The sequence below is a fragment of the Lissotriton helveticus genome, chromosome 5_1, assembly GCF_964261635.1.
Source record: "Lissotriton helveticus chromosome 5_1, aLisHel1.1, whole genome shotgun sequence".
In the NCBI taxonomy this organism is placed as follows: domain Eukaryota; kingdom Metazoa; phylum Chordata; class Amphibia; order Caudata; family Salamandridae; genus Lissotriton; species Lissotriton helveticus.
Genome location: NC_136065.1, coordinates 1,817,799,512 through 1,817,822,851, shown reverse-complemented (window position 1 = coordinate 1,817,822,851; position 23,340 = coordinate 1,817,799,512). Strand labels below are relative to the sequence as shown.

Genomic DNA, 23,340 nt, shown 5'->3' with positions numbered 1-23,340 from the left:
AGCCAGTGTCAAGATGGTGCTGCTCCCAAAGTTCTTATATTTATTCCTCAATATCCGCATCCCCCTAACCGCTCACTTTTTTGTAAACTCACTCTAATTAGGGCCGGCAACCCCCGGCAACCCAGAATTGTATACAATATCTTAGCTCTTCCTATGTCGCGCGGTGGTCTCGGTGCCCCTGACCTTAAACTCTATGCCTTCAGCACCCAGGACAGCTTTCTTCACTTCTCGCTTCACCCCCACTCCGTTCCAGCCACACGTCGCTGTCGAGACTGACCTGGCCGGCCCGTGGCCACTGACCACCTCCGTGTTTGTTCCGGCGAGTTATCCGCACGCTGAGGTCGACACAGTCGAGACCCTACGCTGAGCTTGGGATGGGCTCCGGAAATTTTCAGGTTCAGACACGCTCTCCGCAGCTGCGATGCCCATTGCTCACCACCCGGCCTTTCCTTCTCTCCAATCTTCGGGGATGGCGAAACACGCCACTCGTCTCGGGCTCTCCACCATGTCTGATCTCTATCCCGAGAACACATTCTATACACTTGCTACAGATTCTGTCCCTTTGGACACTTTGCTTTATTCTGAGCTCCGGGCGATCTGCAGGAGGCTCCAAGCCTCTTTTCCCCAGTCTCCCCCCTCCATGGCCACTAAATTTTCTTTACACATACACTTACCCTAAGAAACTGGTCTCCAAAATGTATGCTTCCACACTGGCAGCTTCCCCCATCTCTACTGACAGGCCACTCGTGGCGTGGGAGGTGGACCTAAGCATCGAAATTTCCCAGGCCGACTGGCTGTACTACTGTACTCCGATCAAACGCCTCTTCCCCAACTATCGTCTGCGCCTTATCCACTTTAAGTATTTACACAGGCTCTACCGGACCCCTGTACAATTACAAAACATGGGACTCATTGCTAGCGACAGGTGCCTGCGGCCAACTTTTCCCGCCTCACCTACTTTGCCCCAAGGTCTCTGCTTACTGGCGTGAGGTATGCGCTATCATTTCTGAGATCACCTCATTCCCGTTCCAACCAGACCCTCTGCTTTGCCTTTTAGGCTTAGTCAAATTTTGTCCAAATGCCTCCCGCAAACTAACTGCTATGCTCTTGGTTCTTGCGTGGCACAGGATCTCCATGTGCTGTGGTCGCCGGCCCGCACCGAAGGTGGCCCTTTAGCTTGATGACGCCTCCTGTTACCAGACCCTCCTGTCCGAATTCTGGGACCTTATGGCTGTCAGATCCCGCCCATTGGATTTTTGGGGTCCGCTCATCTCCTACCTCTTAAGTCACACTTCCCAGTACCCGGCGACCTCTCCCGCCAGCACCCTGCACGCGGCGGCTGCCGGTGAAGGTCAATGAGTCCCCTCCTCTCCCTTTCCATCCCCGAATCAGTGTCCCCCCCCCTTCTTTTTAACAAATGGTGCAGTGCAAGCCAACCTCTCCTCATAGGTTTTGGTGTTTCCCCGAACTATTATATTGACATGGTATATGTACGTTGTATCTTTTGATCTTATCTATTGTATCGCAGTGCATAGTATTTTGTTATGGTGCAACACTGTACTTTTGTTGTGTCTCAACCTCAATAAAGGTTTTTGAAACAAACAAAAAATGGCTCTGAGAGATGAGATTGGGAGTGAGGTGTAGTTTTTGGTGAGATATTACGGACATCTCCAATAGGGTTGTGAACCAGGGTTGTCGAGCCCCTTTGGGAGCAACTAGGATTAATGTCAGGTACTTCCAAACCACTAATGGAATGAGTGGTAGAGGCAGAAAAGCGTAGACAAATATCCCTGACCAATGCATCCATAGTGCATTGCCCTTGGACAATGGATTTGGATGTCTGGATGCGAAGTTTGGGCATTTTGCGTTTAGGTTTGTGGCAAACAAATCTATGTCTGGAAAACCCCACATTTGGAAGAACGGGAGGAGAACTTGATGGTGGATGTTCCTGTTGTCTTTGACGACTGAGCAGATCTGTAATAGGATTGTTTATCCCGGAAGGTGTTCTTCAAGAAGAAACATTTTGTGACGTATGGGCCATCTTCAGATGGTCTGTGCTAGTTGTGACAGCTGGATCGAGTGTGCCCCCCGCCCCTCCCTGTTTTGCTGTCATATTGTCTGTACGGATCAGGACAGCTTTGCCTACTAGATGAACTTGAAACGCTTTGAGCGCTAGAAAAATCGCTAGCAGTTTTAGATGATTTATGTGAAGCTGCTTTTGCTGCAGGCTCCACATGACCTAAATTGCATGCGTAGGGATACGAGCTCCCCAACCAGTGAGCGATGAGTCTGCTGTTAGTACCGTCTATGAAACAGGGTCTATGAAGGGCCGCCCTTTTGAAAGGTTTTGTGTATTCAACTACTGCAGAGAGCGATGGGTGCGGCTGTCCCCCAAACTAGAGCTGATAAGAGACCCGGAGCCTGGTTCCACTGATGTGCTAAGCACTCCTGAAGGGGACACATGTTGAGTCTTGCGTAAGGGACTATTAGAATGCAAGACGCCATCATCCCTAGTAACTGCATGAACACTAGAGCTGGCAATGAGTGTTGAGGCTGAAACTGACAGATTAAAGTTTGTATGTTGCGGATTCTGGACGGATTGGGGTAGACTAAAGCCTTTTGTGTATTTATTGTGGCTCCCAAATACGCTTGTGTGTTGGATGGATGTAGCTGGGATTTGGACAGATTTACTGTGAATCCAAGATTGTGGAGCATTTGCACTGTTTTGTGAGTGTGACATAGGCAGCTTTTTTGCGAGCTGGCTTTTATGAGCCAGTCGTCCAAATATAGGAAGACATGAATGTGTTGTCTTGGAAGATGAGCTGCGACTACTGCCAAGCACTAAGTGAATACCCTGGGTGCAGTAGCTACTCCGAATGGGAGCACCTTGAACTGATAGTGCTCGCCTGCTACTACAAACCTGAGGTATTTGAAGTGAGCAGGGTGTATTGGGATATGGAAATAGGTGTCCTTTAAGTCAAGAGTGGACAGAAAGTCGTCTTGTTGAAGGAGCGGTATCACTTGCCGGAGTGTGATAGCGGTCCGACAATGTATAGATTTAGCTCTCTGAGGGCTTGTACAGGCCTCAGAGAGCTGTCCTTCTTGGGAATTAAGAAGTACAGGGAGTATACCCCAGCCCCTTGATATTTTAATGGGACTGCTTCTATTGCTGCTTTCTCCAACAGAGAGAGTACTTCTTTTTTTTTTTTTTTTTTTAGAAGGGTAAGATGTGTGTGTGTGATCTTGGAAGAATGTTTAGGGGAGTGTCTGCAAGTTCAAGGCAGTAACCATATTAGATCATTTGTAAAACCCATTTGTCTGATGGTGTTCCAGAGCGGGAGAAATTGAGAAAGAAGTCCCATCGACAGGAGTGGAATGATCGGGGGTAGCGGAAGGAAGTCACGGTTTGTTATTTGCATGGGAAGTGCGTGTGGAGTTGCCTCTGCCTCTTCCATCAATATTTTTTCTTCTAAAACCTCCTCTAAAATAGCCTCTTGATGAGGGTAATTGGTTGTTGCCCTTTTAAGAGGAGGAGGGATTTTCTGTGGTAACATTTTTGGAGCCACCCCTGTAAAAGGAGCGCCAAAAGGAACCCCTACTCGCAGGTAACTGTAAAGCCCCCATGGACTTTGCGACCTCGGTGCCCTTCACTTTTTCCATTGAGGTGTCCCCTGCTGGACCAAAGATGTTACTTATCAAAAGGTTGATTGAGAATAGAGGCCTGTACCTCAGGTTTCAAACCTGAAATGCTCAACCACGCGTGTCTACGTAGCAGTACGCTGGTGTTTATTGCGCTCCCTGCTGTGTCTGCAGCAGCTAATGCGCACTTGATAGAGGTATTGGTGATAGGTTTGCTCTCCTGGATAAGATCATTTGCCTTACATTTGTGCTCATCAGGCAGAAATAGCATACGTTGTTCTAGCTCATCGTAATGAGCCCCATCATATCTGGCTAGCAAAGCCTAAGCATTAGCAATACACCAGTGATTAGCTGCTGGTGAGGCTACCCTTTTGTCAGAAGCATCAATTAACTTGGAGTCCTTATCAGGAGGAGGGGACTCACCTGTGGTCTGAGTTAGCTCTCTTGTGAACATTAGAAGCCCAAAGAGAGTCTAAGGGCAGCTGACCCTTGATGTATGCAGGGTTAGTATGTGCTGGCTTATATTTCTTCTCAACTTTGGGCGTGAGGATTCTTGCCCTTACAGGGTCTTTAAAAACCTCATCTGCGTGCTTAAGCATCCCTTTAAGCAGTGGTAGTGTATGTGTAGTTTTGTGAGTGGAGCTTAGGGTCTCAAAGAAGAAGTCCTCTTCTAAAGCCTCCTTATGTAGCTCCACCCCATGGTAATGAGCAGCCCTGTTAGGAAGCTCAATGTAGCCTATATTGTCATCAGGTGGTGATGGACTGGACGGGTATAAGTCATGGTCAGTATCTATGTGTGGATCAGTATCATAATTCTCCCATGGGTCAACATCTTGAGGCCTATCCTCATCTCCATCGCCATCATCCTGTGGGTTAGGTGGTAGTGGTGGTGGTGAATTAGTGGGTCCGATGAGTAATTGAGGATTAGTAGGTGAAGGAGGTAGCACATAAGGCGGTGAAGGGTTTGTACCCACATTCCATTTCTTCAGGGGTATGTGGTGCTCATCCTGTTGGGCCAATTTCCATTTTTTCAAGCAAATTTGGCATGAATATGTCCAGTATCTGGGTTAATAACCAATTCTTTTTGTTTCGGATCTGAAGGTGTAACATCGGACCGAGGCTCTTTTGTCGGAGTCTTTTTTTCTTTACTTGCAATTTTCGGCGTCGAACGTTTCGGCTCCGAACTCTTCGGTACCGAAGATTTAGACTTCGACAAAGAAGGACCTTGGACCAGAACGAGCTTGGTTTTTGGCGCAGCGGTTTTCCGCTCAGCGCCTACATGGGGCCAGCTCAAGCACGAGCCGGAAGGCTTTTCTTTGTGTTTTGGTGCCGGGCCTGCAGGCGGGGTGCTCGAAACTTTCTCGGTGCAGACCTTGGCCCGCAGGCAGAGGAAGGACAGCAGCTTTTTTGTCTTTGGTTGTTGGGACAAGGGGGTTTCTGTACTCACGGTACGCTGATCCGGTGTAACTTGCTCCTCTACTTCCATGTCGGAGTCAGCCTCAGACACCGAGACATGTTCCTCTTCCTCAGCTCCTGGAGGGCGTATTTCTTCTCGGTCGTAATCTTCACCGAAGATGTACGGTACGGAGACGCCTTGGTGTTGCATCTCGTGACGTCAAGCCTAACTGTCACGAAGCGCCTTTTTTGATTGAAACGATCGGCACGTGTCGCAGTCTCTCGTTGTGTTCCAGGGACAAATAAATTGCACACTTTGTGCAGGTCGGCGCGCTGAAACTTGGCGTGACACCCAGGACAGAGCTTGAATTGGAGTCTGTTCCATCGACTGCTAGCGAGCCCGGCGTGAGTAGGCCCAACGGCCCTCCGCGAGTTTTCTTTAAGTGGAGACGATACGTGGAGAATGGGAAACGCGATCGAGAAAATACCGTTGAGGGTAGTGGGTTGCACGTCGAAGGGAACCTGAGAAATGGTGCCAAACCGGAGCACAGCAATTCACATTCGAACCCGATGGCAGGGAAAAAAACAATCTAACAATGGAGTTGATGCCCATGCGCACTACCACCGTCACCGAAAGGAGGAGTTTCCTACCTTGTGACTGGAAAAGACTTCTTCGAACAAAAACAAAGTGCAAACATCCAGACCCAAAGGTAGATGGCAGACTATGCACAGCATGTGATCTACATCTCACATGCCTCAAACCGTATGTTTGCAAATAAGTATAGTAATTTGGGCAGTATCACCCTTTTGGCTATGGCAATTCTGCCAGCCAGGGATAGCAGTAGTCTGGACAAGGTGGCTATCCTACCTTCCAGCCACTCCATCAACCGGCCCTAGTTCATGGGCCAGATGTCCTGTATGTCTCTGCTCAGCCAAATCCGTAAATACTTAATCGGTCTCTCAGCCCAGGTTAGTGGGAAGTTCAGCTCCATCCTAAGTGGGGCGGCAGTCAAGGGAAGGAGTGTCGATTTAGCCCGACTGATGCTTATACCAGACGTGCCTCCAAATTGGAGGACCTTCATCAGTTCAGTGTTTAGGTTCTCTTCGGGTGCTTGTATACATAGGGTGATATCATCTGAATACAATTATATTATTAAACCTCTGTCTGTGAAGCCCAACCCCCTTGCTGTGCGATACTGGCACATTCTGGCAGCTAGTGGCTTCATGACCACCGCAAATAGAAGAGGTGAAAGGGGGTATCTCTGCCTAGTGCCACGTGTTATCGGGAACGGATCAGATAGAAAACCGTTCGCTTTCAAATGCACTGTAGGTTGGGTGTAGGGTAATCGGGTAAACTAGATAAAGTTAGAGCTAATTCCCAGTCTGGGTAATATGGTAAATAGGTATGGCCATTCTAATTAATCAAACGCTTTAGTTGCGTCTATAAAGGCTGCAGGGGGCAGTAAGTGCGGTCTATTTGGTGCAGTGTGGAGAAGAATGTGCGCAGATTGTGGGCTGTGGATTGCCTGGGATAAACCCAGACTGGTCCGGCCTGGCAATGATTAAGAGGAGTGGTTGCAGCCTATTAGCAAGCAGCTTAGCAAGGACTTTGGTGTCAATGAGAGAGTGGATTGTCTGGCTTCAGAAGTAATATCACTGCTTTGCGCATAGTTGGTGGTAAAGAGCCTCGTTCAAGAGACTCTTGGTAAACCGCCAGTAGGTAGGGGCAAGGTTGACGGCGTATGTCTTGTTAAATGAAGCGGTTAGTCAATCCAGTTCTGGGGCCCTGTCGCCAGGCATACCTTTTATGGCCAGAACAATGTCCTCTGTAGTAAAGGGCTCATCCAGGCAAGCACGGTGTGCATCACTCAGCCACACCAATTCAATTGAGGTCCAGATAGGCTTGCAGCTCGGGTTAGGGCTATTGTGTGTGGCAGTGTAAAGGGAGGAATAAAAGTCAGTCAGCCGATTCAGTATGGCAGTCTGCCATCTTACTGGATCAGAGTAGTTATCTAGAAGTTCAGTAATATAGAACGCGGTACATGCTAGTCTAAGTGTGTTAGCTAGAGCTCTGCCTGGGTGATCTCCCCCCCCTTTACTGTCTGGCCCGAGCGGGTTTACCCAGGAAGTGTGTTTCCTTATGCGCCTCTTCGTCATATTCCCTGATTTTCACCCTAAGGGTGGCAAGATGCGCAGCCGCTCCATTTTAATAGTACAGGACTTCAGCATCCCGGATGTCGCGTTCCAGTCCCTCCAGCATCTGCGTAATTGATTTTAGCCCCTCAGATTGCTTAGCTATGCATGCCACCCTTCACCGCCTTGAAGTCTTCTCATAGTATTGAAGGGGAGGCAACCGACCCTTCGTTGATCGAGAAAGATTGTGTGAATTCTGCTTGGATCTCCCCCCTAAAAACTATATCTAGTAGGACGTTTGGGGGGACGAGAACAGCTAAAAGCTTGAGGCATTGTCCGTGATATGATCCAGCTAAGCAGAGCTAGGGCGTGGTCAGATAATGTGTGCAGCATATGTCGAGTGTCTGTAGTCCAGACCGCAATGTCTCTCGTGACCAGCCAAAGATCCAGCCTGGACCAGGCGTTGTGGTGTGAGGAGATACAAGTGCCCTCTCTGGTGTCAGGGTGCCAACTGGGCCATATATCTATCAGTCCGTTATCTTGAGACAGGGAGTGAATTTTTGGGTTGCCTCTTGGGGGCAGTCTGGAGGAGCCCACATATTCTAGGGAGTCATGCATGATGACGTTAAAGTCTCCCCCCCATACTTCCGGTATCACAGCGAATCAGTGTGATTTTTGACCAAATGGTATCGAAGATGTCAGGTTCATCCATATTGGGACCGTAGATTGCAACCAGTGTTACTGGGGTAGTCACCAGTGTACTACTTAGGACGATGTAGCGACCTTCTGGGTCAATTATTGTTCGAGAGGTTTTCCAATATTGCTACACCTATAGCGAAATTAGAGTATGTCGCCAAGTGTACCTATCCGCCAGTGTATTATGGAGTTTGGGGTCTGGAGCGCTTCGGAGATGAGTTTCTCGTAGAACGCAAATGTCAATTTTATGTCTGATTAGATAGGAATGTATGAGTTTAGCCTACCTGTGGTCATTTAGGTCTCTAATGTTACATGTTAGGAACTTTACAGCCATCATCTATCTGTTACAGTGATCCAAAGATGGGTGTGAAGGGCGCTGCTGCACTCTGCATCGAGGCCATCTATACAGTGATGGGTGTTGCAGCAATAATGTAGTTCGTGTTCTGAGCTGTGTCTCCTGTCTTTGTGCTCACATGTATGGTCTACATCAGATAACTGCCAAAACCTAACCCCTCTCCCCCACCAACTTTGCTGACTTCCCCAACCACCCCTGCACCCACATCAAACCCCCCCACCCCAACTAGGTTTTGGTTTCAACCCCTCCCCATGTTAACACTTAATAAAGAAACATATCAAAACATGGGAGTTCTCCCAGTGGGTGCATGGGACGCTGGTGTACTGACCATATGGCAGGGTGGCTGGGCCTTGTATATCGGTAGGGGCTACACAGTGTAGGTAAGCGCAGTCATGCCGCACATGCAGACTTTGCCGTGAGGAGGCATGGCACCAGTGTTCGTGGTCAGTAATGGCTAAAAAGGGCGTGTCTCAGTGGTTAGCACATCAGGTAGCACCTAGTGACCGTGGCGCCATCAGTCGTTATCACGAAAGTCCCAGTTCAGATCCAGGCTGTTGAAAAGAGCGTGGGGTACACCTCTTGGTGCCAACGTGTTTGGCAAATTTTAGTGCGGATTTCACATCAGTGAAGTGGAATTGCACGCCGTGCGAAAATTCAATTTAGCGTGGTACAGCATGGCATATGGGATTTCAGCTCGCTACATTTGGTAGGCAGAAATTATCTGCAGGCGTCTTGTACCAGCGGAGTCAAGCCTGGGGAAAACAAGATGTTGCCTTGATGGTTTATAGGGCCCGGTAGTTTAGCAAGCGCCCAATAATAGGCCTAGGCATATCTACCACTGGTGAGCAGTGCGCACGCACTACCACAAACACAGGGAAAAGGACTGATTCAAACCACTCGGGAAGCAGTGTTTCAATGTAGAGTTCCATTTTGGGTATGGCCGTGGTTTCGGGTATTCCAGATATTCGGAATTTGTTGTTGCCTGGAGCACGCCTCCAAATCTTCGTTTTCAGCTTTGATTACAGTGAGTATCTTTTCCATTTGGAGGAGGTGCTCCTTGGATTCGACTTGATAGTCGTGCACATCTGAGGCACAATTCTCCACCATGTCTAGGCGAGATTCATGGGAGTCTACCTGCTACTTTACCATGTCCAGCCAGGAGATGAGAGCGTCTATTTTAATGTCAATAGTTTTTAGGCTAGAGTGGACATCCAGCACTTTGGCTCGCAGGTCCTCTTCCTGTTTATCCCTATACTCCCCAGCATTCAGTTCTGTTTCAGGTTCAGAGCTCACAACCATGTTGCGGGTGAGGCGCATATTCTCAAATGACAACTTGGACTGCTTAGGGTCATTTTTCCCCATGTTTGGCCAGAGCTAGTGGAACTGGTGGGCAAGTTTGGTTGGGTTTGTTTCCTTTTCAGGACCAGCCCACTGGGAGGAAAGTGTAGCCAGCCTCTAGGGCCTTCGGGCTCTAGGGTCCCGCTTTTTGTGGTCGAGGGTTTATCTTCCCCTCTGTGTCGAGCCCTTGGCAGATAACGCCTTTTCTTTCCAGGCAAGTGATTTGCGCAGCTCAGGGCAGCGAGTGAAGCCCCTACCACCACCAGACTCCGGCTGATCCTTGCTTCTGGGAGGCGGTAGATATGCACCTAGCACCAGCGGGGAAACCCGCAACATCTCTCTGGTCCCTGGCGGGTCCAGCTACTGCCGGCGGGCCATGTTGCCAGATGCCCCGTGCCGCGACCCCATCAGCGCCAGCACTGATCCACTGCCTTCAGCGCTCCACACTTCAGCTCATTGCAGTGACACCCCAATCGGGGAAGGATGCCCGTCCGTACGTCCATCCACCCGGAGGCGCTTTAGCACCCGGGGGAGGGAGGGAGGCTCACAAGGGCAGATCTCAGTGGGGCCTCTAGCGCTTCTCTCATCTGAGCGGCCTTCCTCGGCGCATGTCCGGTCGCGCTTCGATGCCGCGTCTGACCCCATTTTAGGCCTCCGCAGGATTTCAGGTATCGGCCCAGTGTGGGCCGCCGTTGTACGCTTGACACTCACCGAGGGCACATGAACCTCGTCAGCTAGACCCACATGCAGTTGCTCGCGCCAGGCGCCTGATCACTCGACAGTTCGCCGTGTCTATTTGGCGTTGTCAGAGCAGGCCTCAGTGGCGCTGCTGCCTTCCCAAGACGAGGTGCAGACTCAGCTGGTACAATCACGGTTTCAGCAAGGCAGTTACTGTTCGAAAGTCGCAGTGCCTTTACCTCAATGTTACTCTGAGTATTTGCAGCTATCACATTACTTCCAATCGCCCGGTAGACTGCTGATATATTTAGGATTGTGGGCCTGGCCGGCAGAGGCCCCTTAGCAACTGCCATCTAGCAGCCTGGTGTAGCCACGCCCCTCCGGGGAGGGCAACTTAGGACAATTCTGGACCTAATCACTGCATGGCGGAATAATGCATACATTTATGACTATCAGTGAGAATCCTGCGATGCAGAAAATTGTTATCCCATGTTGCCTATGGGCCAAGAGAAATCTACTGGATGTTGTCTGAATTGACGTACCAAGCAACACCCCATTGTGACATACTTAAAAGGTTCATCTTATTCCACTATCTGCCCTATTACATAGTCTAGTTACCTGAAATCCCTTTCTCTAACTTCCAAGTGGCAAATAGACAACATGATAACACCATACAAAACTGAAGTTAATAAAGGTGTTCTGATGTCTGCTGATAATGGAGCACCCTTCTAAGACTCCTAGAGCAACATAATATTGCTTCTTCTGGTGCCTGGAAGGCTACTCTGCTACCTTGGGTGCCTTTATGGCCTAGCAAGATAGTGAAGTGCCAATTTCAGGGCTTTTGGAGTTCATACACATTACTACTTAAAGGCCCCTTATCTTATGGGACCAACCACCTCAGCCATCTCAAATTTATAGGAATTTGTGGAATTAGGGGCGTGTAAAGTTAGACAACTGTTTTTCTAGCATTGTAGCTGGATCTCTCAACTTGTTATTTGAACTTCAGCTGTCATTACTCCCTTGTGTTAAGAACAACTAGAGGCTTAACTAGGTAGTAGAATGGTCCTCTGCAGGGAGCCTCTATGGAGCTTTCGACATGTGGTGGCAAAGACCAGTGACAGAGTAACCAGTTGGAGTTATGGTCATTTTTTTGTGACATTTCTCTAGTCCAGTTTTAATTTGATTCGATTGATTTGGTTATGGAATTTATAGAGCGCACGAATGCCCGCGGGCGTCTTGGCGCTGACATGACTGAGACGGTTGAGCGGAGGACCTTGGGTAAGCTGTGCGGGAGAGTGGGTGAGACTACCTAGAGAAGAGCCAAGTTTTTATGTTCTTTCTAAAGGTTAGCAGAGATGGGCTGTTTTTTATTTCTGCGGGGAGCCTGTTCCAGGTTGACGCTGAGTGCAGCAGAAAGCCCCCCCCCCCCATCTAAGCTGTTTGAATTGGGGGTACGAGGGAGGTTGGCGCTGCTAGATCTCAGTGTCCTAGCTGGAATGTAGGGTGACATGTTTGTTTGCAGGAACTGTGGTCCTGACCCATGCAAGGATTTATATGCCAGGCATGCGAACTTGAACTGGATTTGTTTCTCAACCGGTAGCTAGTGGAGATTTCTGATCTTGGAGGCTACTGGCTCAAACCTGGGGATATTCAATATCAGCCGGGCAGCAGCATTCTGCATCCTTTGGAGTTTTGAGAGAAGCTGTTTTTGTAGGCCAGAGTATAAAGCATTCCCGTAATCCATCTTGGAGAAGGCCAGCATGGTTACCAGCGTTTTAAAAGCATCAGGAGGGATGCAAGGCAATAGTTTACGAATTAGCTTCAAGGTAAACCAAACAGAGGAAGTAAGTTTATTAATCTGGGGCTCAAACGTCAGTTTAGAGTCAAACGTGAATCCCAGATTTTTTACCTTGTCCACAGGTGATAGGCAGTTACCTAAGCCATCTGGCCACCAGTCGGGTGACCAGATATTAGTGCCGGCTCCCAGCAGCATGTCCTTGGACTTATCTCCGTTTAGTTTCAGGCAGTTAGCTTGCATCCAGAGACTGACATGAGTCATACAGAGACGGAAATTGCTTGCCGTCTCTGAAGTGTTTTTAGATTTGTCCACCACTATTTGAGTATCATCTGCATAAGGATCTCTCTCCCAGACAAGAAGCCAAAAGAAAGGTCACGGAGGCATGAAGCCCTATATCTTTAAGGCAGGACAGTAGCAGTTCGTGGTTAACGGTGTCGAAGGCTGCCGACAAATCTAATAAAATTAAGGCAGCCTTCCAACCTCTGTCCAGAATTCTCCTCATCTCCTCCACCGATGTAATCAGTGCGGTCTCGGTCCCGTGTTCTCCCCGAAACCCGTGTTGTGAAATATCAAGAACCTGGGAGTCCCTGATAAATTCCGATAGTTGGGTGTTCAGGTGTTTTTCCAGAATTTTTGCCGGGAAAGGGATTCTCGAGATAGGTCTATAGTTGGCTGGGGTAGACGGGTCAAGGTTTGGCTTTTTGAGGAGTGGGAGGACCGAAGCATCTTTCCAGGCCCTCGGAAAACTGGATGAATCAATAATCCTAGTGATCAGCTGTTGAAGTTGTTTACTGAGCTGTTCAGGGAACATATGCAGGACTTTGGGGGGACAAGGGTCCGAAGGGCCCCCTGACTTAGTGGCTAGTATAAGTTGATGCACCTGATCCACTGAAGGGGAGGGGGGGGGGGGGGAGAACTTAAATCATGCCTGCACAGGCTCTGTGTGATTTCTTATAACGCACTGGGGCTCTCCCAGCGTCTGTGCATCATGGTTGATAATAGGTATCGAGTCATAGAGGAGTTTAACTTTATCTGTAAAGAATTGACCCAACTTATTGCAAAGCCCTATGCTGCCTTCAATCTGCTTAACCGTGACTTTGGTAAGCTTTTTGACAGTGGCAAAGAGCTCTTTACTGGAGCTCCTGGACTCTTTAATTTTCTTTGTAAAGAAGGCTGATTTTTCTTCTGTAATACATTTTTTGTAGGTGGCTAGAGGCTTACAGTAAATTTGTTTCTCCCTGTCCTCGTAGTTAACCCTCCATCTCCTTTCTGCTCGTCTACAGGTCTGCTTTTGCAGTCTTAGCTTCTCCGAGAACCAAGGCTCGGAGGTTTTTCCTCTTTTAGTACTCTTTGTTTTGAGCGGTGCGACTGACAGCACAGCGGTTTTGATCCAGTTATTTACTTGTTCAGCGGCAAGGTTGCTGTCTTGGGCGAGCCCTGGAATTGTCGCTTCAAGGTGTGTGTGGAGTTTGGTAATGTCAATGTTATCCCATTCCTGGAAGGAGAATTTTTTGCACTGAGGGGCCCTGGCGGTGTTAGTCAGGTCGATGGTTAAGGAGAAAGGGACGACTTTATGGTCCGACCAGGGTACCTGGATGACATCGTTTATTGTGACGTTCGGATTAGATGAAAAAATCCATCTAATGTGTGGCCAGCTGAGTGTGTTCCTTGCTGAACCAGTTGGGACAAGCCACAACCTGCCAGTCTCTACGATGAGTGCTGTTTTTTTTATCAGTGATTTTTTCAAGGTGAACATTAAAATCTCCCAGAATAGTATAGTTGGTCCCTGCGAGGCTGGATTCAAGAGTGGGACCCAAGGTTTGGGGTAGGAAGTTTCTGGCATTAGGCGGCCTGTATAGTAGAAGGCCATCAAAGGTGTATTTGTGAGTGATGCCAATTTTAAAAGGAAGGGTCTCGCACTCCGGGGACCATTGGGCTTCCAAACCCCGAACATGTAATCCCTCTTTGCTAATAATGGCGAGGCCTCCCCCACGTTTCCCTACTCGTAGAATGGTGTACCCACCCGGTACTGATAAAGATAAATCTATCTCTGAATGTTCATTTGCCCAGGTTTCTGTTATAAACAGTAGGTCGAGCTCGTGGGAGCTGATGGGGATGGCCACCTCAGTGTTATGTTTAATGAGGGACCTTGCATTCACCAGAGCAGCTTTTATCTCTGTGAGTTTATGTGTGTTATCATGTTGATATGGAACCTTAATTGCCCTGCAGGGATCGTACATAAATGATAGTGGGCATTTTAGGCAGTGTTTGATTTAGTCTATGCGATTAAGCGTATTGCAGGCCGTACTGACCTGTAGTTATAAAAGGTTAGTGCCTCTGTAAACTTTCCTGGTAGCGTTCCTCCTGATTAGGACAGGGGATCTGGCCCTGGGCCTGTGCCAGGCGCTGACTGGCGCAGACGGGCTTGCCTTTGGCGCGCCGCCGCGCGTCCATCTAATCATGGGTCTTATGGCCTTGGTGCCTGAATAAACTAGCACGCTCACCCCGGGAATTGCCACAGTCCCGGAAGTGAGGCCGTGCTGACCGCGCCCTCCGCCCCCTCCGTTCAATCGGCACTTGCCGTGACGGACCGGGTGGCCTAGGCGAGCAACAGTACAGTACAAGATGTGCAAGGTAATAAAAATATAGCGCAAAGGTTGGAATATGCTACTTACCAGTATGCATCTGTTCCTGGCATAGAGGGCTGCAGAGTGGTACATTTATGAATAGATCGCCATCTGGTGTTGGGCTCGGATGATTGCACCTTGTTTTTCTTCTGGAGAAGTCTTTGTCGTCATAGGTGACTCCTCCTCTCGGTGTTAGTGCGCATGGGCATCGGCTCCATCCTTAGATTGTTTTGCCATAGTAGGGTTAGATGGAGTAGTGTAGTGTAGTACATAAAGATATGCCCATGTAAATGTATCTAAATAAGATAATGTTGGGACAGACACAGGTTTCCGGGGAGGCAGGGAGGGCATGTACCACTCTGCAGCCCTCTATGCCAAGAACAGATGCATACTGGTAAGTAGCATATTCCGTTCGAGGCATATGGGCTGCAGATGGTACATTTATGAATAGATTGTACAGCAGTTACCTCCCTAGCGGTGGTCACCAGTGTCTGTCGCAACTGTCTGAAATAGAGTTTTTAATACAGCTTGGCCCACTCTGGCTTGTTGTGCAGCCTGTACATCAACACAGTAGTGCTTTGTGAATGTATGTGGTGTAGACCAAGTTGCTGCTCTACATATGTCATCTAGGGGAATGTTCCCTAAGAATGCCATAGATGCTCCTAGTTTTCTTGTGGAATGAGCTCTAGGAGGAACAGTTAATGTTCTCTTTGCTTTAATGTAACATATTTGTATACATCTTACAATCCATCTTGCGATGCCTGCTTTAGAGATAGGATTGCCCTTATGTGTTGGGGAAAATGCTACAAATAGTTGTTTAGTTTTTCGGAAGTCTTGTGTTCTTTCTATGTAGTACAAAATGGCTCTTTTAACATCTAGTGTATGTAGAGCCCTTTCTGCCACCGTCTGTGGCTTTGGAAAGAAGACTGGTAATTCCACTGGCTGATTGATGTGGAATGCTGAAATTACTTTAGGCAAGAACTTTGGGTTTGTTCTAAGAACCACTTTATTCTGGTGTATCTGTAGGAATGGTTCTTGTATTGTTAATGCCTGTAGCTCGCTTACTCTTCTGAGTGAGGTAATGGCTATAAGGAATGCCACCTTCCATGTAAGGAATTGTATTTCGCACCTATGCATAGGTTCGAAGGGTGGCCCCATTAGTCTGGTGAGTACTACGTTGAGGTTCCAGACTGGGGAAGGTGGTAATCTTGGTGGAATGACTCTTTTAAGACCTTCCATGAATGCTTTTATCGCTGGTACTCTGAACAGTGATATGCGCTGCCTGTTTTGTAGGTATGCTGCTATAGCTGCTAGATGTACTCTGATAGATGTGTACGCTAGATTACATTGCTGTAAGTGTAACAAGTAGCAAATAATCTCCCTTGTTGATACGTCTAGAGGGTTGATATTGTTATTAGTACAGTGTATAGCAAACCTCTTCCACTTAGCTGCATAGCATGCTCTGGTGGTTGGACGTCTCGCTTGTTTAATTATTTCCATGCAATTTGGGGGGAGATCTAAGTACCCAAATTCTAGGATTTCAGGAGCCAGATCGCTAAGTTCAATTGAGTTGGATCTGGGTGCATTATTTCTCCATGGTTCTGTGTAAGGTGCATGGGTAGAATTCGTAGCTTTTGATGTGGCACTTGTGAGAGTTGCAGGAGCGTGGTGAACCACGGCTGTCTTGCCCACGTGGGTGCTACTAGTATCATGGTCATTGAATGTTGTTGGTTTCCTGACCACTAATGGGATTAGTGGGAGAGGGGGAAAAGCGTATGCAAATTTGTTGGACCAATTTATCCATAACGCATTGCCCTGCGACAGGTGATGTGGGTACCTGGACGCGAAGCTTTGGCATTTTGCGTTCTGATGAGTGGCAAATAGGTCTATCTCTGGTTGTCCCCATCTTTGGAAGAATGGCTGCAGTATTTGTTGGTGCAGTTCCCATTCGTGTATTTGTTCCGACTGTCTGCTTAAGATGTCTGCTATCTGGTTTTGAACTCCTGGTAGGTGTTCGGCTAACAGATAGATGTTTTGAGGAATGGCCCATCTCCAAATTTCCTGTGCTAGTCTGGATAATTGTAGAGAGTGCGTCCCCCCCTGTTTTTGAATATAATACATTGCTGTCATGTTGTCTGTTCTGATCAGGACTGCTTTGTGGATAACATGTATCTGAAAGGCTTTCAATGCTAGAAACACTGCCAGTAGTTCTAGATAGTTGATGTGCAGTGTTCTTTCCTGCACACTCCACCTTCCTTGTACTGTGTATTTGTCCATATGTGCTCCCCATCCGGTGAGCGATGCGTCTGCTGTTATGGTCACCTGTGGAATTGGCTCTAGGAACGACCGCCCCTTGGTAATGTTTGTTCTGTTCCACCACTTCAGAGAGCGGTGTGTGCGGTCGTCTACCAACACCAGATCCGTAATCTGTCCTTGAGCCTGATTCCACTGTGTCGCTAAGCATTCTTGTAGCGGACGCATTTGTAGTTTTGCATATGGTATTAGCAGTATGCAGGATGACATCATGCCTAATAGCTGCATGAACACTCTTGCTGTTAGTGAGTGTTGTGGCTGAAATCTCTGAATGATTGTAAGCATTGCTTGGACTCTGATTGGGTTGGGGTACACTTTGGCTTTTTCTGTGTCTATGGTAGCCCCCAGATATTGTTGAACTTTGTTTGGTTGTAGGTGTGACTTTGTGTAGTTCACCGTGAACCCTAGCTGGTGTAGTAGCTGAATTGTCTTTTGTGTGTGTTGCAGACACTCCTCTTGCGACCTGGCTTTTATTAGCCAGTCGTCCAAGTATGGGAAGACATGAATTTGTTGTCTTCTTAGGTGAGCTGCTACCACTGCCAGGCATTTTGTGAACACCCTTGGTGCCGTCGTGACACCAAATGGGAGGACTTTGAACTGATAATGTTGTCCTTCTACCACAAACCTGAGGTATTTCCTGTGGGCTTTGTGAATAGGGATATGAAAGTAAGCGTCTTTTAGATCCAGTGTAGAAAGAAAGTCCCCTTTCTTCAGTAAAGGAAGTACTTGTTGGAGCGTGACCATGTGGAAATGTTCCGAATTTATGTATGCGTTGAGAGGTCTTAGGTCCAGTATTGGCCTTAGAGACCCGTCCTTTTTGGGGATTAGGAAGTATAGGGAGTATACTCCTGTTCCCTGTTGGTGCTGTGGAACCTTCTCTATGGCATGCTTTTCTAGCAGTGATATTACTTCCTGTTTTAACAGTGTCAGGTGATCTTGTTTCATTGGACGCTGTTTGGGGGGGATGTTTGGTGGGGTAGCTGTGAGTTCTAGGCAATAACCATGTTGGATAATTTGTCTTACCCACTTGTCTGATGTGATGTTTTCCCAGACAGGTAGGAACTGTGATAGGCGTCCCCCTACCGGTGTTATATGGTCTGGGGGAAGCTCTATGAAGTCACTGTTTTGGGGTTGGAGAGTTGCGGTTGTTGTTGTTTCCGCGACCTCTACCCTTGTTGTTGTTACCCCTGTATCCACCTCTAGAATTACCTCTGGGTGATGTAGGTGTAAAAGAGGTTTGCTGTTGGTTTGTACCTGTACTTTTGGATCCTCCTCTATAGGTGGATCTACGAAAGGAACCTCTTTGTGTCGGCTGTTGCAATGCTCCCATTGATTTAGCCGTTTCTGTATCCTTTTTCATTTTTTCTAGGGCCTCATCTGTCCCTGTGCCAAAAAGTGTTTTCCCATCAAAAGGTTGGTTAAGTAACGAGGTTTGTACCTCTTGTTTGAATCCTGACACTCTGAGCCATGCATGTCTCCTTAACATGATGCTTGTATTTGTCGACCTTGCCGCAGTTTCTGCCGCGTCTAGGGCGCACTTTATTGAAGTGTTAGTAATTAACTTCCCTTCTTGTATAAGTTGATCAGCTCTCTTTTGATGTTCTTTAGGGAGATGTTTGATGAGTGTTTCTAACTCATCATAATGCGCTCTGTCATACCTTGCAAGTAGTGCTTGCGTATTAGCTATGCGCCAACTGTTTGCCGCTTGAGATGCTACTCTCTTGCCAGAGGCATCTATTAGTTTAGACTCTTTGTCAGGAGGTGGCGCTTCTCCTGTAGATAAAGAGTTTGCTCTCTTGCGAGCGTTTGTGACCACTAGTGAGTCTAGAGGAATTTGTCCCTTAATGTATATTGGGTCTTTTGGAGCTGCCCTATATTTTTTATCAATTCTTGGGTTCAATACCCTAGCCCTCACTGGGTCTTTGAATATCTCTGATGTATGACTGAGAAGGCCCTTTAGCATTGGTAGTGTTCCTGATGTTTTTTGTGCAGTAGGTAGTGTCTCTAATAAGAAGTCCTGTACTAGAGGTTCTGTATGTAGGTCTACCTTATGAAATGTTGCTGCTCTAGTAATGAGTTGTGCAAACCCAGTATTGTCATCAGGAGGTGAAGGTTTTGAGGGATATGACTCAAGGTCGGTATCATTACCTGATCCCACATTATACTCCTCCCATGGGTCTGCCTCCTCTGGGATTGTGTCCTCATCATCCCCAGGGTGTCCCCCCTCCCCTGTGTCACTCTCTCCATCTGTTGTAGGTGTAGATGGACGTGTGGGAGGAATATCTGGCCTATTGTGAGGAAGAGGCGAAGATGGTGTGTGAGGTTTGGGAGAAGGGGGAGGAGTTGTATTCGTCCCCATTGTTCTCTTCTTTGGATGAGCCTTGTCGTCCAAATGTTCATGTTTCCTCTTTTTAGGTAGTTCTGTGACTACCTTGCCAGTCTTTGGGTCAATAAACAAAGTCTTTTGTTTAGGATCCGTTCCGTGTTCCTGTGTCGGTACCGCAGTTTTCGGTTCCGAAAGGTGTTTTTTCTTTGAAATGTCCATTTGTATTTTCGGTGCCGAAGTTTTGTTCGGATCCGACTTCTTCGGTATCGAAGATGTCCCCGGTGTCGAGGGTGTTTTCGGCGCCGAAGCGTGCTTCGGTGTCGACATGGACTGCTTCGACTTCGAGCTTTCCTTGACCTGGTGCTTCGGTGTCGATGTGGTCGGTTTATCGGAACCGGAACCACTATGATGGGGGACCGAGTGTTTCGGTTTCTGTTTCGTTGCCGGGCTCGAAGGCGGGGCGTTGGAAACTTTTTTCGGTTGTCTGACCGGGCTCGAGGGCGGGGTCGACACCGTGCGGGGTCTGTTTTTCGGTAAAGGGACGTCGTCACTCACGGTTTGTTGGACGTCGATTTCCTCGACGTCGGACTCGTCCGCTTCTGACCCCGCCTCGTCGGCCTCTTCTTCCTCCTCTTCTGGGTGCTGGTCCTCGAACAGCTCCGGGATTGCTTGTGACTGCATTCTCGATACCTCGTGTCTTCGGGCTCGACGGTTTCTAATCGTCGACTTTGACGAGAACGCTGCACAGGCCTCACAGTCCCTGGATTCGTGTTCAGGGGACAAGCAGAGGTTGCACACTTCGTGTAGGTCCTTGTGTGGGAACTTAGCACCACACGTTGGACATTTTTTGAATGGAGTCCTTTCCATGGACCCCGGGCTGGACTACGTCGAGTTTCTCGTAGTCGTCGTCCTTCGAATCGCGTCGGTATGGAGTGAAGTCGCGTTCGATAACGATACCGTCGATTTGGAAAGGAATACGCGCCGGTTATAACCTTTGTTGAAGTCGGTCCGGAGCGCTTCGATCCTCATCCGAACCCGATGGCGGAAAAAAACAATCTAAGGATGGAGCCGATGCCCATGCGCACTAACACCGAGAGGAGGAGTCACCTATGACGACAAAGACTTCTCCAGAAGAAAAACAAGGTGCAATCATCCGAGCCCAACACCAGATGGCGATCTATTCATAAATGTACCATCTGCAGCCCATATGCCTCGAACAAAAGTGTTTCACCTCATTTTTAAAAATGCAATCAGTGTAAATTCTGGGCATTTACCCGTAGCGAGTCCTAAGTCGCAGCGCTGCGGCAGTCCCATTTCATTTCAGTTTCACACACTGAAATGTGTTTTGCTGCTTAACATAGCTTAATGGGCCTGCAACGCATCCTCTACCAGGCATAACCTTTGTAAGTGCTTACGATTTCAAGAGACACTATCATGCCTCTAAGTGAGTTGAGACCCCACATGAATGTGTGGATACTCAAAAATACTCCAGTCTTATTTCCCAGTTTTACAGCTTTGCAGGCTCAAAAACTGTTAACCAGAAAATAATGGCCTACACAATTAAATAGTTAGGAATGAGACTCTCCTCAGCACACTGAGAACCTATCTTAAAGCGAGTAGCTCTACTTTTAACATGAAAGGTGTCCCTGGGCTGCAGCACAAATTCCCATCTGACAAAATGATGTATATTTACACTGTATTTCACTCTAGTTGCTGTATTGCATCACCATATTGGAAAGTCTTTACCAACTGCCACGTTATCAAGCTTTGCATCTTCAGATGGAGGAGTTATAGGTCATTTATGTAAAAGGTTCCACATTAAGACCGCATTAATTAACCCCTCTGTAAAGTACTGTTTACAGACCGCATGGTATCACTTAAATGGAGCACGATTAAGGCTGTGGGTAGAAGCATGGATTAATTTGATCCACAAGCAGAAACCAAGCTTTAGGATTCCAAACTGAATGCATTTTACAATTGTGTAACGTCTTCAAAAGATAAAATCAAAATGCGATATAAAGAGTGGTCTTGTGAGAAGTTGGATTTTAATGATGTGCATGGAGACAGATGTTAGAGTACAGACCATTGGAACGACTTGTGCACTCACTGTCACAGTAGATTTGAAAGTGCTTAAAAACGCCACATGCTTGTAGAGTGCTATGTATCTCAATGCTATCTGACCTTGGTTTCTGCCACCCTGCAGACAGTGCCAGAAGAGAGGGTTTATAGATCACTTCAAGCCCAACAAGGGGCATGTTCCTTTTTCCACATTCTGACTCACTAAAAACCACTGGAAACAGGAAAAAAAGAGGGCTCTTGCACATTACCAACAAAAAAATAAATGTTTAATACCAGCTATCGCCTCTGAAGGACATTAAACCATTCCTATCAGACAGAGATGTTAGAACTGCAGTTCAAGCCCTTGTACTCACACATATGGATTGTCGTAACGCTGTACTTAATGGCCTCCCAGAATCCACAGTGGCATCCCTTAGGGTCATCTTACAGACTGCAGTAAATTTAATCCAGGGCCTGATCAAATCACCTAAACTGATGGATCGCCACTGGCAACCCACACCATCTTCAACCTCATTTACAAAGCCATAACTAGCACACTCTGATTATACTGCAGAAAAGGTCACCACCTCTAGTGATGGTCTGCTCACCGGCATCCAAGCCATCAAACTGTAGACTAAGGAGTTTAAAAAACAAAAAAAAGACAGCAGGCTTTTTCCATCTAGGCACCTATGACCTCAAAGAACATCTCCTGATCCATCAGGATATCCAAAACACTGCTCAAATATAGGATAGAGTGGAAGTCTCACCTTGATAAAGAACATTACATGATGCATTATCCGTCTACAACCCAGCTTTCTCTCCAATTTCTCGCTGACTTTAAGCTTGTCTTTGACCAGGTGTAGCATTCTGATGCCTTTTTGCATTGTGCTGTATCCAGAAAAGGATTCATGCTGCAAAACACCATATACAAACATACATACAGAGAGCGACCTAGCAGGCCTTGCTTTAAATGGTTCAGGAGCAGAGACTGACTGTGTCCCATATATAGAGGCCCACAAAAAATGTGAGCTTCGAAAAACAAGTACTCTTAAAAACTGAAAGAATAGTGGATAAATATCAAAGGCAAATTATATGAGAAATTTTCAATGACAAATGTTTGTATTGACAAGCTTTGTAAATCCCTATGTAGCTCCTTTCCTTTACTTCAGAGAGCATGACAGAGGAAAGAGATACAGTAGTATAGTAGAATAGAGGCGCTAGCGTCCAGCTGAAAAGATCAGTAACTGTGTCCGAAATTCTCCAAAAGTTGCTTTAGGAATTAAATTGAGGTGCCCAGATTGAAAAGATTAAGGTCAAGTCTGGCTGCCTAGTTTGAAAGGCACTGAAGTAACGCAGTAAGGTTATTTTTTTTTAAGCGAGGCAGGTTGATGCAATTGTCAAGTCACTCCAGGATGGCGGGCTGTGCTAATTTGACTCTGGTCACTGTGCAAGAGGATTTTCAGAAGATAGACATAAGAAGTTACTTACCTGTAAATACAGTTCCTCAGCATTCTTAACTTTCATAGATATACATGCTTGAATTATTCCTGTGTGTCAGGGTGGGAACCGTCAAGTCAATGCCAAGGTACATTCAAATATAGAAACTAATCTTGAAAAAAATTAAAAACCTTCACATACCACAAGCATCCCAACCACCATATTTTATGATCCAAGGCACAGACATTCAGGTGGAGGGGCTCAGGTTCCAACCCACCTCAGAAGCTCCAAATTCCAGATTTTTGTAGATTGTTGCAATAAATTGCGGTAGCCTGACGAACGAGAAGGAGGATGGCGTTTGTGCATTTATACATAATAATGCTGAAGAGCTATAGTAATTGATGAGTAACTTTCTACTCCGGCACTGGATATTTCAAAGATTCATATGAATGAAGAAAACAAGTTACTTACCTGTAACTTTGGTTCCCCAGTATTGGTAACTTTCATAGATTCCCATGCTTTGTATCACTCCCCGTCGTCGGAATGG

At 47.2% G+C, this 23,340-nt stretch overlaps 1 protein-coding gene across 3 annotated transcripts in view; it reads right to left on the bottom strand.

Annotated features, from left to right (window-relative positions):
* GPATCH8 (G-patch domain containing 8) overlaps positions 1–23,340 on the bottom strand; it is a 480,524-nt gene that overhangs the window by 79,353 nt on the left and 377,831 nt on the right. The window lies entirely within an intron of this gene.